The 12,245-nt window shown below is 39.0% G+C and overlaps 1 protein-coding gene across 1 annotated transcript in view; it reads right to left on the reverse strand.

Moving 5' to 3' along the window:
- The window catches only part of MBOAT2 (membrane bound O-acyltransferase domain containing 2), a 2,181,512-nt gene that overhangs the window by 323,317 nt on the left and 1,845,950 nt on the right, over nt 1-12,245 (reverse strand). The window lies entirely within an intron of this gene.

The following is a 12,245-nucleotide window of genomic DNA, read 5'->3' on the forward strand; positions in this document are numbered from 1 at the left end:
ATCATCTAAGGTGAGGGCAGCTTCCAGTGAGTGCAGTTTTAGGTTTAGACTCCTAGTGTTTAGCAGCATAATCTTGCGGTTGCTTATTGAAAGATATTTTTATGTCGGGAATTTTGCTGTTGTGACATTGCCTAAAAAAAGGCATTGTGGGGGTAGGCAAGAGCATTAGCCAGTAGCCAAAATCCCAGATGTGACAGATGAAGACAATCTCTGGCAAAGTAGTGTGGTCTATCTACCATGTCACCCCAGGTTGACAGATACTGGATCTCCTTAGAGTGACACCAGAAACTAAGCCAATTGTTAAAGTCAATCATTTTTTATTTATATTGTGGTATCATCTTAGGTGAACGTAGTATGCTGCTCAAGGCTAGGGACATACCTGTCTGATACAGATATTCAGAGAGGTCAGTCATGTCTCTCTTCATATAGTCCAGTGAGGTATGTCTCAGGTCATTCACACCAACATGAACTATGATGAAGTCATAACAGTACTTGTTGTGGAAAGATTTGAGTGCATGTGTGATCTGGCGGATCCTGGCACCCGACAGCTGACTGTAATCTTCTCCTTTTCCAGCCTGGTGAGAGGGATATCTACCACCTATGACCAAAACATTTGGTTTAGATGTACTTTTCCTTACAGGTCTGTTTTGTGAGACACTTGTGCTGTAGGTACTGTATTAGGTGTAGCACATCTGATATGTGATTTATGTCTTGACTCTTTCTGCTGTACTTCCCTTACAAATGAGGGAGAAGGGTGATGCTCCAGACTGTGTACAGTCTTTTAACACTTGTGTATAAACTCACAGGTCGATGTGTCAACCAAGTCCCTTTATATTTTCAAAGATTAGCACCAGTAAATAAAACCATCTCTATTTATGTTAAATATGACTATAATAACATTATATATCCACTAGATGTCACTGTGCATCTTTCCAATGGGTTTACTTCATATGACCTAAACTTCATTTGACTGAAATTCATCTGACTGAGACCAAAACACTGAAAGTTCAAGACTGTAAACTCATTTGACTGAAACTCATAACACTGACACATTAAAGCAAAAGGTATATGCCCTTTACACCACTGTAGTGCAATCCTGGAGTTAGTATATATATTTAGGGGTGTGTGGAGGGCACAGCCCCCCACATAGTTTATACATTTTAAACTATACACATGGATATTTATAACTGCAATTAAAAACTCTTTGCAGAAAACAATATTTACCTAAACTATGTGGGGGGCTTCACCCCCCCCCCCCCCACCCCACTAACTATATATATACTAACTCCAGGATCGCACTACAGTGGGGGAAAGGGCATATACCTTTTACTTTAATGTGTCAGTGTTACGAGTTTCAGTCAAATTAGTTTTCAGTCTTTTGAACTTTCAGTGTTTTGGTCTCAGTCAAATGAATTTCAGTCAAATTAAATTTAGATCATATGAAGTAGACCCTTTCCAATATCTAAACACTAACTACAAGCATTTTAATTACATGTAACTAAAGTACAGCATTTCAAAAAAGGTTTCATTAAGCCTAGCAATTTAAATATTTTTAGGGTGAAAATCCTGTAGCATTTCTTCAGATGTAGTCTAATATCCATATTGTTTCCTCATTATTACCACTGTTTCTGCTGCCTTAAATGTTAATTGGCATCCTTTAAATGTTTACATAATAAGTATTTTCTTATTTCTGATATCCCAAAGTTGTTCCATAATTTGAGTTTTTAAACATTAGAAATTGGCCAATAAGAACACTCTGCCAAATGTATACTACACTCCCAAACAAATTAAAATTAAGCATTTTATGTGCAGTGCTTAATGAAAAGGTCTTTTCCTTGAATACATATCTGCATAATCCACAATGATCATACCAAGTACAACCTACTATTCTATATTCACTGCCATGTGTCTCTTTCAACGTACAATGTATTGGATAGTGAAACTCAAAGTCGCATCATTGTTACTAATTATGTAAAGACGAAAAACCCTGTCCTTACACAGCTAATATTTTCCTGCCTGGATAGTGCCTGTGCTACAATTTCTCTTTCCACAGGATTCAAAGTCTGCCAGCAACATATCACATTGTTTATTAATTCAGAATCTGGTGATGCCAGCTCTATCATTGTAAGTTCTGATAAACCTAACTCTATGTTCTGACGTTCCTCCTACCCTTAAGTGCACTATTTTTAACTTGTAACAGATCTGTCCTATCCATTTGACTGAATATCACAACATTGTCCTGTAAGTTATGCTGTCGATATCCCTTGTCCAAATATCTGTCATACATTTCTTAAAAATGAATGTCTGACTCATTACAGTTAGAATAGATCCTTTTTATTCTAATTGTGACTTAGGGTTATTATGAATGAAGAGAGAGGGGGACAGACGTTAGTTAGCCTTTAATAAATTATTTGCTTCTGTTAACTAAGTAAGCAGACAATTACAAATATCCAAAAAGGGGACCTAAACTCAACTACACTAGAGTTGTAACTTAAAATTCACATAACAAGAGTGAATGCATCCCAGAAAAAAAAAAAAGAAAATTGTCCTTTCTTCTTTTCAAAGTAACTGAAATATCATCTAAAAATTGATGCCCAATGTCAGGTTGTCCCAGAAATTTATTTTCTCTATATATTCTTTTGTTCCTGCCACCTCATTACCAGATTTGTGTAACTGGGAACCACAGTGGCTCCCACGGATATATCTTTAATATGATGATATAACAGCTCATGGGTTAGAAATCTATTTTAATTAGAAAATGACTCAAGGCTCACAAAAGACATTTTCTGTATCACATTTCATTTTGGCATTCTTTAGACAATACTTTATGGCTTCATAGCTGATGTCATGTCTAATGCATGTATATAAAATACCATGTTCAATATCACCTGATATCAACCAACACTGATTCAAATGTCATGCATAATTGACAATATTTCTGTTCCATCTCTTATACTGGCCCAGACATCAATAAGTATGGATCTAAGTTTTGCACCTATATACATGGAACGATGCTCTGTCGACCTACCTAGATCAAATATAACTGGCCTACTTGGTGGGATATATAATGATTAGTGAATTATGGTAACATGTGAAGAAAATGCAACAGGTGCTCTCACAGTCAAAATGTTCAAACAAAAATACCAGCTCTCCAGCCTATGCTTACTCTTAAAAAAATGTGAAATAATTGTTTGGATAGCTGTAACAGAATATCTGAGTTTCTTGGAAAACTTCCATCATTAACATTACCTTTTCATAAGTACCTGAAGATAATGGTCAGTATCCTGAATGATTATAAAACTACCTTTGTTAGTATTAATAATCACAATGGATGTGTTATTCATATATAAAACATTGTAGTGCAAAACATCCAGTGTCTTCTGCTTTATTGAAATTATCATGTTTACATTCTGCACCACAATTAATATCCGGAAGAAGATACAATTGATAAACAGCTCAACTACAGCACAAGATGTGACTGTAACAGCACTTAAGGGGATGCTTAACAATTGCTAATCAACCCCCACAAGCACTGTTTTGATCAGGTCTCACACTAGGAACTAACAGCACAGAGCTGGCTGATAAAGTAGTGACAGGAAGTAAAAGAGCTTGATCTGCCTGCTGCCCATACCTCTCAACTGTTCCCAGGTTTGTCTCATATTTGTGCTCTGTCCTTTGTAATTCTTTTGATTTTCTGGTTATTCACTGAGGATTACAGTGAGCCATTATGACTAGCGATTAGACTGTCACACTTCTTACTATTCAGAAAATGAATGCTGATGAAAACCTGTTGTCCTTATAAGTAATTTTAAGTGAGTAAGAAAAGTATTTAAACTCTATACCTAATTTTGATTTTTGTCTCCTACTATTTTTGGATTGTCCAGAATTTGTAAGCAAATAAATCTTCTTCTTCTTCTTCTTTCGGCTGCTCCCGTCAGGGGTCACCACAGCAAATCAACTGTTTCCATTTCTTCATGTCCTCTGCATCTTGCTCTGTCACACCAACCACCTGCATGTCCTCTCACAACACATCCATAAACCTTATCTTAGGCCTTCCTCTTTTCCTGTTACCTGGTAGCTTTATCCTTAGCATCTTTTTCCCAATATACTCTGCATCCCTCCTCAGCACATATCCAAACCAACGTAATCTTGCCTCTTTGGCTTTGTCTCCAAACCTTCCAACCTGGGCTGACCCTCTAATATATTTATTCCTAATCCTATCCGTCCTCGTCACACCCAGTGCAAATCTTAACATCTTCAGCTCTACCACGTCAAGCTCTGACTCCTGCCTTTTTGTCAATGCCACCGTCTCCAACTCATATAACATAGCTGGTCTCATTACCCTCTTGTAGACCTTCCCTTTCACTCTTACTGGTACTCGTCTGTCACAAATCACTCCTGACACACTTCTCCACCCACTCCATCCTGCCTGTACTCTCTTCTTCACCTCTCTTCCACACTCACCATTACTCTGAACTGTTGATCCCAAGTATTTAAACTCATCCACCTTTACCACCTCTACTCCCTGCATCCTGCATCCTCACCATTCCTCTATCCTCCCTCTCATTCACACAAGCAAATAAATAAATAATCCTATTTGATAAGCACATAGGCCCACTGGACACAAAGTCCTATTTCAGGGGTGACTAGGAGCAACGTCTGTTTAAGTGACTTGCTCAAGGTTACACAGGAGGCAAATGAGCACTGAGGGAGTCAAACCCTGTACACAGGAACTAAAGCTCACAACCTTAACCTCTGTACCACCTGCCAGAAAAAGAAGCAAAAGCAAAGAAGCTGAAAGATATGCTGCTGTCCATTTGACAACGCTAAGCTGGTAAAACACTTCATGCTCCTACACTTTTTTCTGTAACTGGTAGTTCACAGAACAGATAAAGCTCAATGTACTACAAAGAAATATAATAAAAAGTCTGTGATCATTACCCTTATTGTATGTAAAAAAACAAAAAATATCAGTTGTGATGTTCACTAAACCACTGCAAACCTTAATTAGTAAGGATTTCGTCAGAAAAAACTGTCTGATTTAGACAGATGACTGGTGCCAGAACCATGGCTTAAAACTAAATGCAACAAAAATACATAATTCATAGCTCTCAACTGTCCAGTCACTAAATAATGACACATTTGAGTTTCAGAATTCATACCCTTCGCAAAATACATGCTAACATCAGTCCTGTTATTCTAGCAACTTTGTAAGGTTATAAGAGCAATATTTAAAATCTGTCCCTATTTTTATGCCTTTGTCCCCCCATTAGTTTAGGCTTTGTCCAGATTTCTTGTGCTAAGAGGTTGAGAGCTATGATAATCATATTCCCTTTGGGAAGTCAAATACCCATGCAAACTGTGATGACCCTCTACTGGACCTGTAATCAAGGAGCCTCAATCCTCACCACTGACACCAGTGGGAGAACTTACAATGGAAGAATAGCAGGTACACAGGATACAGGAACTTTTCTCCCCGGGTCTCCACTGAAAAAGGGACTTAGCCCAGATGGACTAACCCGGTCAACAAATGTCAAATAAATAAAATAAATAATATACACACATTATTTCCAGATGCATCTTCCTGCATCAAGTGCAATTTCCCTCAAGAGCATACAGAGACCACAGTCAGTATGGGGCTGGTTTCTCCCTCTTTCTCTAGATCCCCAAAAAGACTCCCCACTGGCACAGCTATAGAGTTAAGATCTCATCTGAGTGGCTAAGCCAAGACCTCCAGCACCCTCTCTGTCAAACCAGTGCTTCATGTCCCTGCCCAAGTAGCTGACACACACACATACACACACACACACACACACACACACACACACACACACACACACACACACACACACACACACACACACACACATGGGAAAGGCTGGTACAGGTTTACTAGCTATGCCCCTTTTGCCCACACTATAAGGTAGTTAGCACTGCCACCAGTCAACTCCTTATCAGTGACTTTAAGGCCCTTAACAAAGGGTGTCCTATCTTACTGTGTAATATTAATATTAATACAAATAGTAGTTTGACCAAGAGCTAGGCTATTAGGAGTGGCCCACACAGTGCCACCAAACAAATATGCAAGTACTCTCAGAACTTAAACACCTCCAGACAGATCAGCCACAATGAAAGGTTTAAACATATATAATAATACATAATAAAAGAACAAGAAAATAGTATATATTCACAGTGACATCACAGTTCAAAATTACAGGAAATATTTAAAACAACATTGCAGGACAGTCTCAAATAAAGAAAGAAAAATATTTAAACTAAGCTTCACTAAATTCCTGACTATATCTAAGAGAGTTACTATATCCTAGAAACTTACTTCATCAAAGCAAGGGAGATGTTAATGTTATGGTGAATGGTTCTTGTCAGGTCCAAGACAGAATACAGAATGCTCTGTTTCACTAAGAAACTTTTTAAATATCTGAAATATTACTGCTTGGATAGTTTGCAGAATAACATCATTTCTTGTCATCTGACTCTACTCCTCAGATGAAACCCCCACTGCTGGAAGCTGGCAGTATTTAGGATCTACCTGTGAAAATACACAGACAAAGACTTCTGCTCAGATCTTTGGTAGATGCTGGAAGTTATAAAACAGTTACATTCCTCCACATGCCAAGACTAGTAAATAGTCTACCCTAGAGACAATACAGAAAACTCCACAGTACAACATTATGTCTCCAGCCTAGCCTATAAAGTAATTTAATTTCAGCTATTTTTCTGATGTTAACCTTCTGTATTCCAGTTTCCACTGTTAAAATATATACATTTAAACATTCACAGTAATGCATGTACATTTCTGTTCTCTTCCAGCAGGGCACACTGTGGTTACATTTTAAGCACAAGCACTTTACAAAATACCTTTTTAACCCACATGTTCATACAGACCAGTTTGATATACACATGACTTACAGTTCTAATACAGTTGTAACACAAGCATCGTACATAAATCATGTTGATATTCACAAATGGCATATAATTAGCTACAAAATTCCAGATAGCTGTGCTGGCAGTATCAGGGTTGTCTCACAAATTTCATTAATAGTGTACCCCTAAAATTGACTCATGGGTGAGAGATCTAGGTAGGCAGATAGATAGCAGTCTGAATTTTGACAGCCATGTGTCCACAGTGGTATGAAAGTCCTTATGTGTGGCACAGCTTATAAGTAAATATATGGCATCCAGATCCAAGGAAGTTAAAGTTCCACCATGCTCGTCCCTTATCAGACTAATAATAGAGTACAGTGCACCTTTTGACATGTACTTGACCAGGCACTTGTAACAGCTGGAGCAGCCTCAGAGGTTCCTTACAAACAAACAAACAAACAAAAAAATATTGGGTGTAAACAACATGCCCTATGTGTATGGACTAAAAACCCTATTCTTTTAGTTTGTCTCCTAACAACTACTGAGGGAAGATATATACCTAACCTACAAGGCACTCACAAATCCAGCCATGATGGAACTGTTACACATTTGCAAGACAAACTGCATGAGTGTCACTCAATCTAGGGATCTAAACCTGGTCTGTAAAACAAACAACAGATGCTTTAGAGATAGATATGTGTCTCAGAGATTTACCCCTTCTCTCAAACGGGCTTCATATTCAAGTAAAGCAGAGCCCTTCCCTAACCTTCTTCAAATGCAGTTTGGATCAATGGATGGGGAATCATAAATTCACTCCTAGAGTGACATCCATGACCCTTATGGACATGGCCAGTCTGTAAAATACTCAGAGGTATAGACACAGATCTATGCCATGTTGTAGCCCTCTGGGATCGAAAATCTGGGAAAATTCAGGTAATATTTGCTATGCTTGTAAGGGGTCTTAAGCTGTTAGCCTAATAATCTCCTATGACCTATAAATCAGTCAAACCAGTTAAACACATAAAACTTTGTCATATGGCAGATCACATGATCATCCCATCTTAAAAAAAATAAAAATGCAGACTATAAACAATGCCACATTAAAATAACATATAGCATTTTAGGCCCACACACTAAGGTAATGGCCATTAGGGCCTTTTATAAGCCTTGCTGTGCAACCTAACTCAGTTGTGTTCCTATGCATTATGAGCATGTTAGTAAGGAAGTTTCTAGAGGTTATGTCGTTAGTTAGTTTGGGCATTACTCTCTGCCGCTATCAGGGATATGGGGGCCAGACCCAGGGTGAATGTCCAGTTTCCTATCCATTGGTTAAGGTTATGTTTAAATAGGTTTAGGGATAGACTTTGCCTCACATGGATGGGGGAGGGGGGGCTGTTCTAGAGGATGAGGATTCTCTGAGACACATACCTGTCTCACTGACATGTTTTATTTGGGTCACAAGCAAAATTCAAATCCTTGGATTTAGTGGTTCTGATGCAGTTTGTTTTGGAACAGATCCATCAGAGCTGGATCCTAGGATGCCTTGTATTCTAGGTGTAGATTGCCTCTCAGTAACCTGTAGGAGCCCGAGTACAGAGATAGGGCTTTAAGGTGAGCCATATAGGACAATGTGTTTATACCACAGATTCTCCTGTTAAGGTACCTTAGTAAGCATTCCAACTGTTGCATATGTTTGGTCAGGTACACACTAAAGGGAACATTATACTTAATAATAGGTCTGATAAAGACCAAATAAAGTGGCACTATGGCTTCCTTGGACCTGGATGCCACGCCCTTACTTATAAGTTGGGCATCATATAATGTTTTTCTTACCACCGTGGCCACATGGTAGTCAAAGGACAGATTACTGCCTACATATGTTCCCAGATCCTTGACTATTGGGTCAACTCTTAGGCTTGTCTTATTGATGGAGTAATTAGCCTGGGTGGCAGTTTTCCCAAACAGCATTATAATGTATTTCTTGGCATTGAGCTTTAGTCTGTGTTTGTGTTATGAGGGGAATGTATGATAGCTCCCAGTTTTCAGCCATCTGGAAACCGGTCGGCCAAAGGCTCTTGACAATAGCCTTTCCCCTCCAAGAAGTAGATGCCAAATATCAGCAGTCCTGTCATGAAGCTCTGAGGTACCCCACTGGTAACTGGTCTGTTAATGGAGGTGGTCTCACCAATTCTGACTTCCTGGGTCCTGTCTGTGAGCCAGCTGGCAATCCAGTGAGTTACTTAGCTTGTATTGAATGCCTTAGACATGTGCAGGTAAGCAGTATGCACCATTTTCCCCTTATCCATTGCCTTGGTGACCATTTCAAAAAAAGTTGCCCAGGTTTAGTAAGCATGACCTTTCTTCACAAAGACACAAACTGGTTTGGGTCCAGTGGCTGAACACTGCATATGTCTTTGTTGATGATCAACATTAAGGTGTGTTAGCATTAAACCAAACTAAGAAAAATCATGATTATAGTTTTGCTGCTCTCAATTTTTGAATATTACTGATGGAAACATTATCATTTAATCCCTGGGGCTGCATGACATTCAGTCATAACTGCAACAATAACTCTTTATATTCCAGACTAGTTTCCCATTCAAACCCTTGAATCAGTATACACCTTATCTCATATAAAAAAATAAAAATCTCTTAAATTCTTTAGACAGATAGCAACATATACCACTCCATTTGTCAAAAATCAGAATTCCCTTTATAACCTAAAACTCTTGGAAAGCCAGAGATCACATTAGGGCCATCATAAATATATTGTAGTATTTGCGCCATGCACACACTTTGTCACTAAGACATTAGCATACCCATTTAGTATTCTTTTATTTTACTCTAATTTTTGCTATATGTTAAAACTTATTATTTAAAAAAATGTAATTTAAACCAGAATTGTCTGACACAGTGAAATGCCACTTCCCCTTGTGGGGTGATGTATGCCCAGACAAGACTGATGCTTGCTTGTGAACTCCATACCAGAACCTAAGGGGACACAACAGGAATTTCCCAAAATAGCAATGGTGATGAAGACAAAAGGTACAATGTCATATCAGACGTTAGTCAGAAGTATACCTCTCAACTGTCCAGATTTTCGCAGAATGTCCAGATTTTTGCCTCACATTTTTGGCCTGTTCCTTATAAAATTTGTGATTTTCTGGCAAATCTCTAGGATGATCTGAGGAGTGAAGTCACTAAATAATGATATGCATTTGTGTTTTGGATTTCATATCCTTCAGAAAAATGCATGCTGAGACAAATCCTGTTATTCTATAACAAGAACAATATTTGAAATCTGTCCCTACTTTTTAGCCTTTGTCCCCCATTCTAACAGGCTTTGTCCAGATTTTTTGCACTAAGAGGTTGAGAGGTATGGTCAGAAACAGTTGAGTGATTTTAAAGCTGCATCACAAGACAGCAGCAGCTAAGTATTCTGTATCAGAAACTGACTAGAGTGGTAAAAACAAGAACAGATAACAACAAACACAAATTTGGTATTGAAAGGGAAAGTGTAAGACCTGGAAAGGAACAACTGGATCGTATAGGTTCATAGGTAGGTACTAGGTTATTGGCCCTAGAGGCTATATAAGCCTAGCCAAAAAGGTACCCTGGCTTTCGCCATCCAAGAAAATTATTTTCCTGTGCCCCTGTCAAGCAGAGTCACAGAAGTGATCCCTGGGGTGAATTTCCTGTCTCCCATCCAGTCACCAAGATTTTTGTTGAAGAGTGCTAATGAGGAGCTTTGTTTGATATAGATAGGTAGTTTGTTCCAGAGTATGGGAAGTCTCTGGGACAGGAATCTATCCTTCCAGCATGTTCTGTTTATTGTGGTGACTAGGTTTAGGTCCCTAGAGCGTGTAGCTTGGAAGGATTGGGATTTCTTTAAGCGGAGCATGTCCAACAGCTCTGGGTTTGACATAGCTTTGTATGTTAGGCAGAGATTGCTTCTGAGTAGGTGATATGTGACGGAGTAAAGCTGGAGTTTTTTGAGACAGTCTGTGTAGGGCATCTGTTTGAGGCCAGTAATCCTCTTTGTGAGGTATTTCTGCGGCCTTTCTAGTTGTTGCAGATGTCTTGTGAGGTAGATACCAAAAGGGGTGTTGTACTCCATAATGGGTCTACTGAGCGATGAGTAGAGGGGAACAATGACCTCCTTTTTCATGGATGAGAAACGTTTTGTGATGACGTGTGCCATGTAGAAGGATTTCCTGACTACTGTGGCAATGTGATTATCAAAGGAGAGACTACTGTCTACCTGGGTCCCAAGGTCTCTTATCATAATTTCTATGTTAAATAGACTACCGCCTATGTGGTAGTTCATGGGTACAGAGTTTTTACCAAAAGGGATGACAATGCACTTTAATACATACAAGAAACTGTCAGAAAACTAAGTGACCTGTAGAAACAAATGCAGTGAATTTATGTGCAGCTACATGATATTCAGAACAAGTCCCAGGGGCAAACTATCCATAAAATAGGGTCTACTGAGAGGATTGAGGACAGGGCCCCACCTTAGTGGACCTATTAAAAAAAATTCCACTTAAAAAAGATCTGAAGATGGAAAGAATTCATAGGGTCAGGAAGCAGATGGAAAGCAAGAGGCACTGTAGTGTGTGCTGGTGCTGAGTCAGTCATATAAGGAAAAAGAAGAATTCCTCAAACAAGTCTGAAGTCTAAATGAACCTCTAAAAGAAGAAAGTATACAAACGTAGTAGAGAACTGTTCAGAGCATCTGTTCAAAGGAAGGAAGACCTTGCATGAGTGAACAGATGAAATGACAGCTATGGGGGTTGGGAGTCTGGAATGCTTATTCCACTCTACTGGTAATTAGCTGGAAAAGGAGCATTTCAAGGTGTCATACAGAGGAGTAATATAATTTGTTCTCCGAACAAAGCTGGAATGACACAACCAGCAGAGTCATACAAAGAAGGCAGCAGAGTAATACCAGTTCAGGTGCAGAAGGAGGGAAGCAGAAGTCAGGACAGAGAAGAGGACTGAATAACAGTGTACATGATATACACAGGAGAACTGCTCATGTGGAAAAAAGAGAAGAGGAGAAGTCACAGGAAGAGGAGGGGTAGCAGTCAGAATAGAGGAAACAATCATAGGAAGAATAAATGTAAAGAAGGGACCAATGAACTGGGAAGATGGACAATATACAGACCATATGAATGATCACCAGAGATGTTGAAAGGGCCTGTCAACAAAAAGGATGGAAGGCCAGAAAAAGAGGAGTAATGAAAGAAGCAGAAATGAAGACAAAATGAAGAAAAGGAACTCCAGACTGGGTGGATGTGAACTCAAGATGAGTCAAGAGTTTAGGATGAACACTGTTGGAATGTAACTGCCCAGACTTG

Source organism: Protopterus annectens, chromosome 1.part1, assembly GCF_019279795.1.
Source record: "Protopterus annectens isolate FY-2018-M chromosome 1.part1, PAN1.0, whole genome shotgun sequence".
NCBI lineage: Eukaryota > Metazoa > Chordata > Ceratodontiformes > Protopteridae > Protopterus > Protopterus annectens.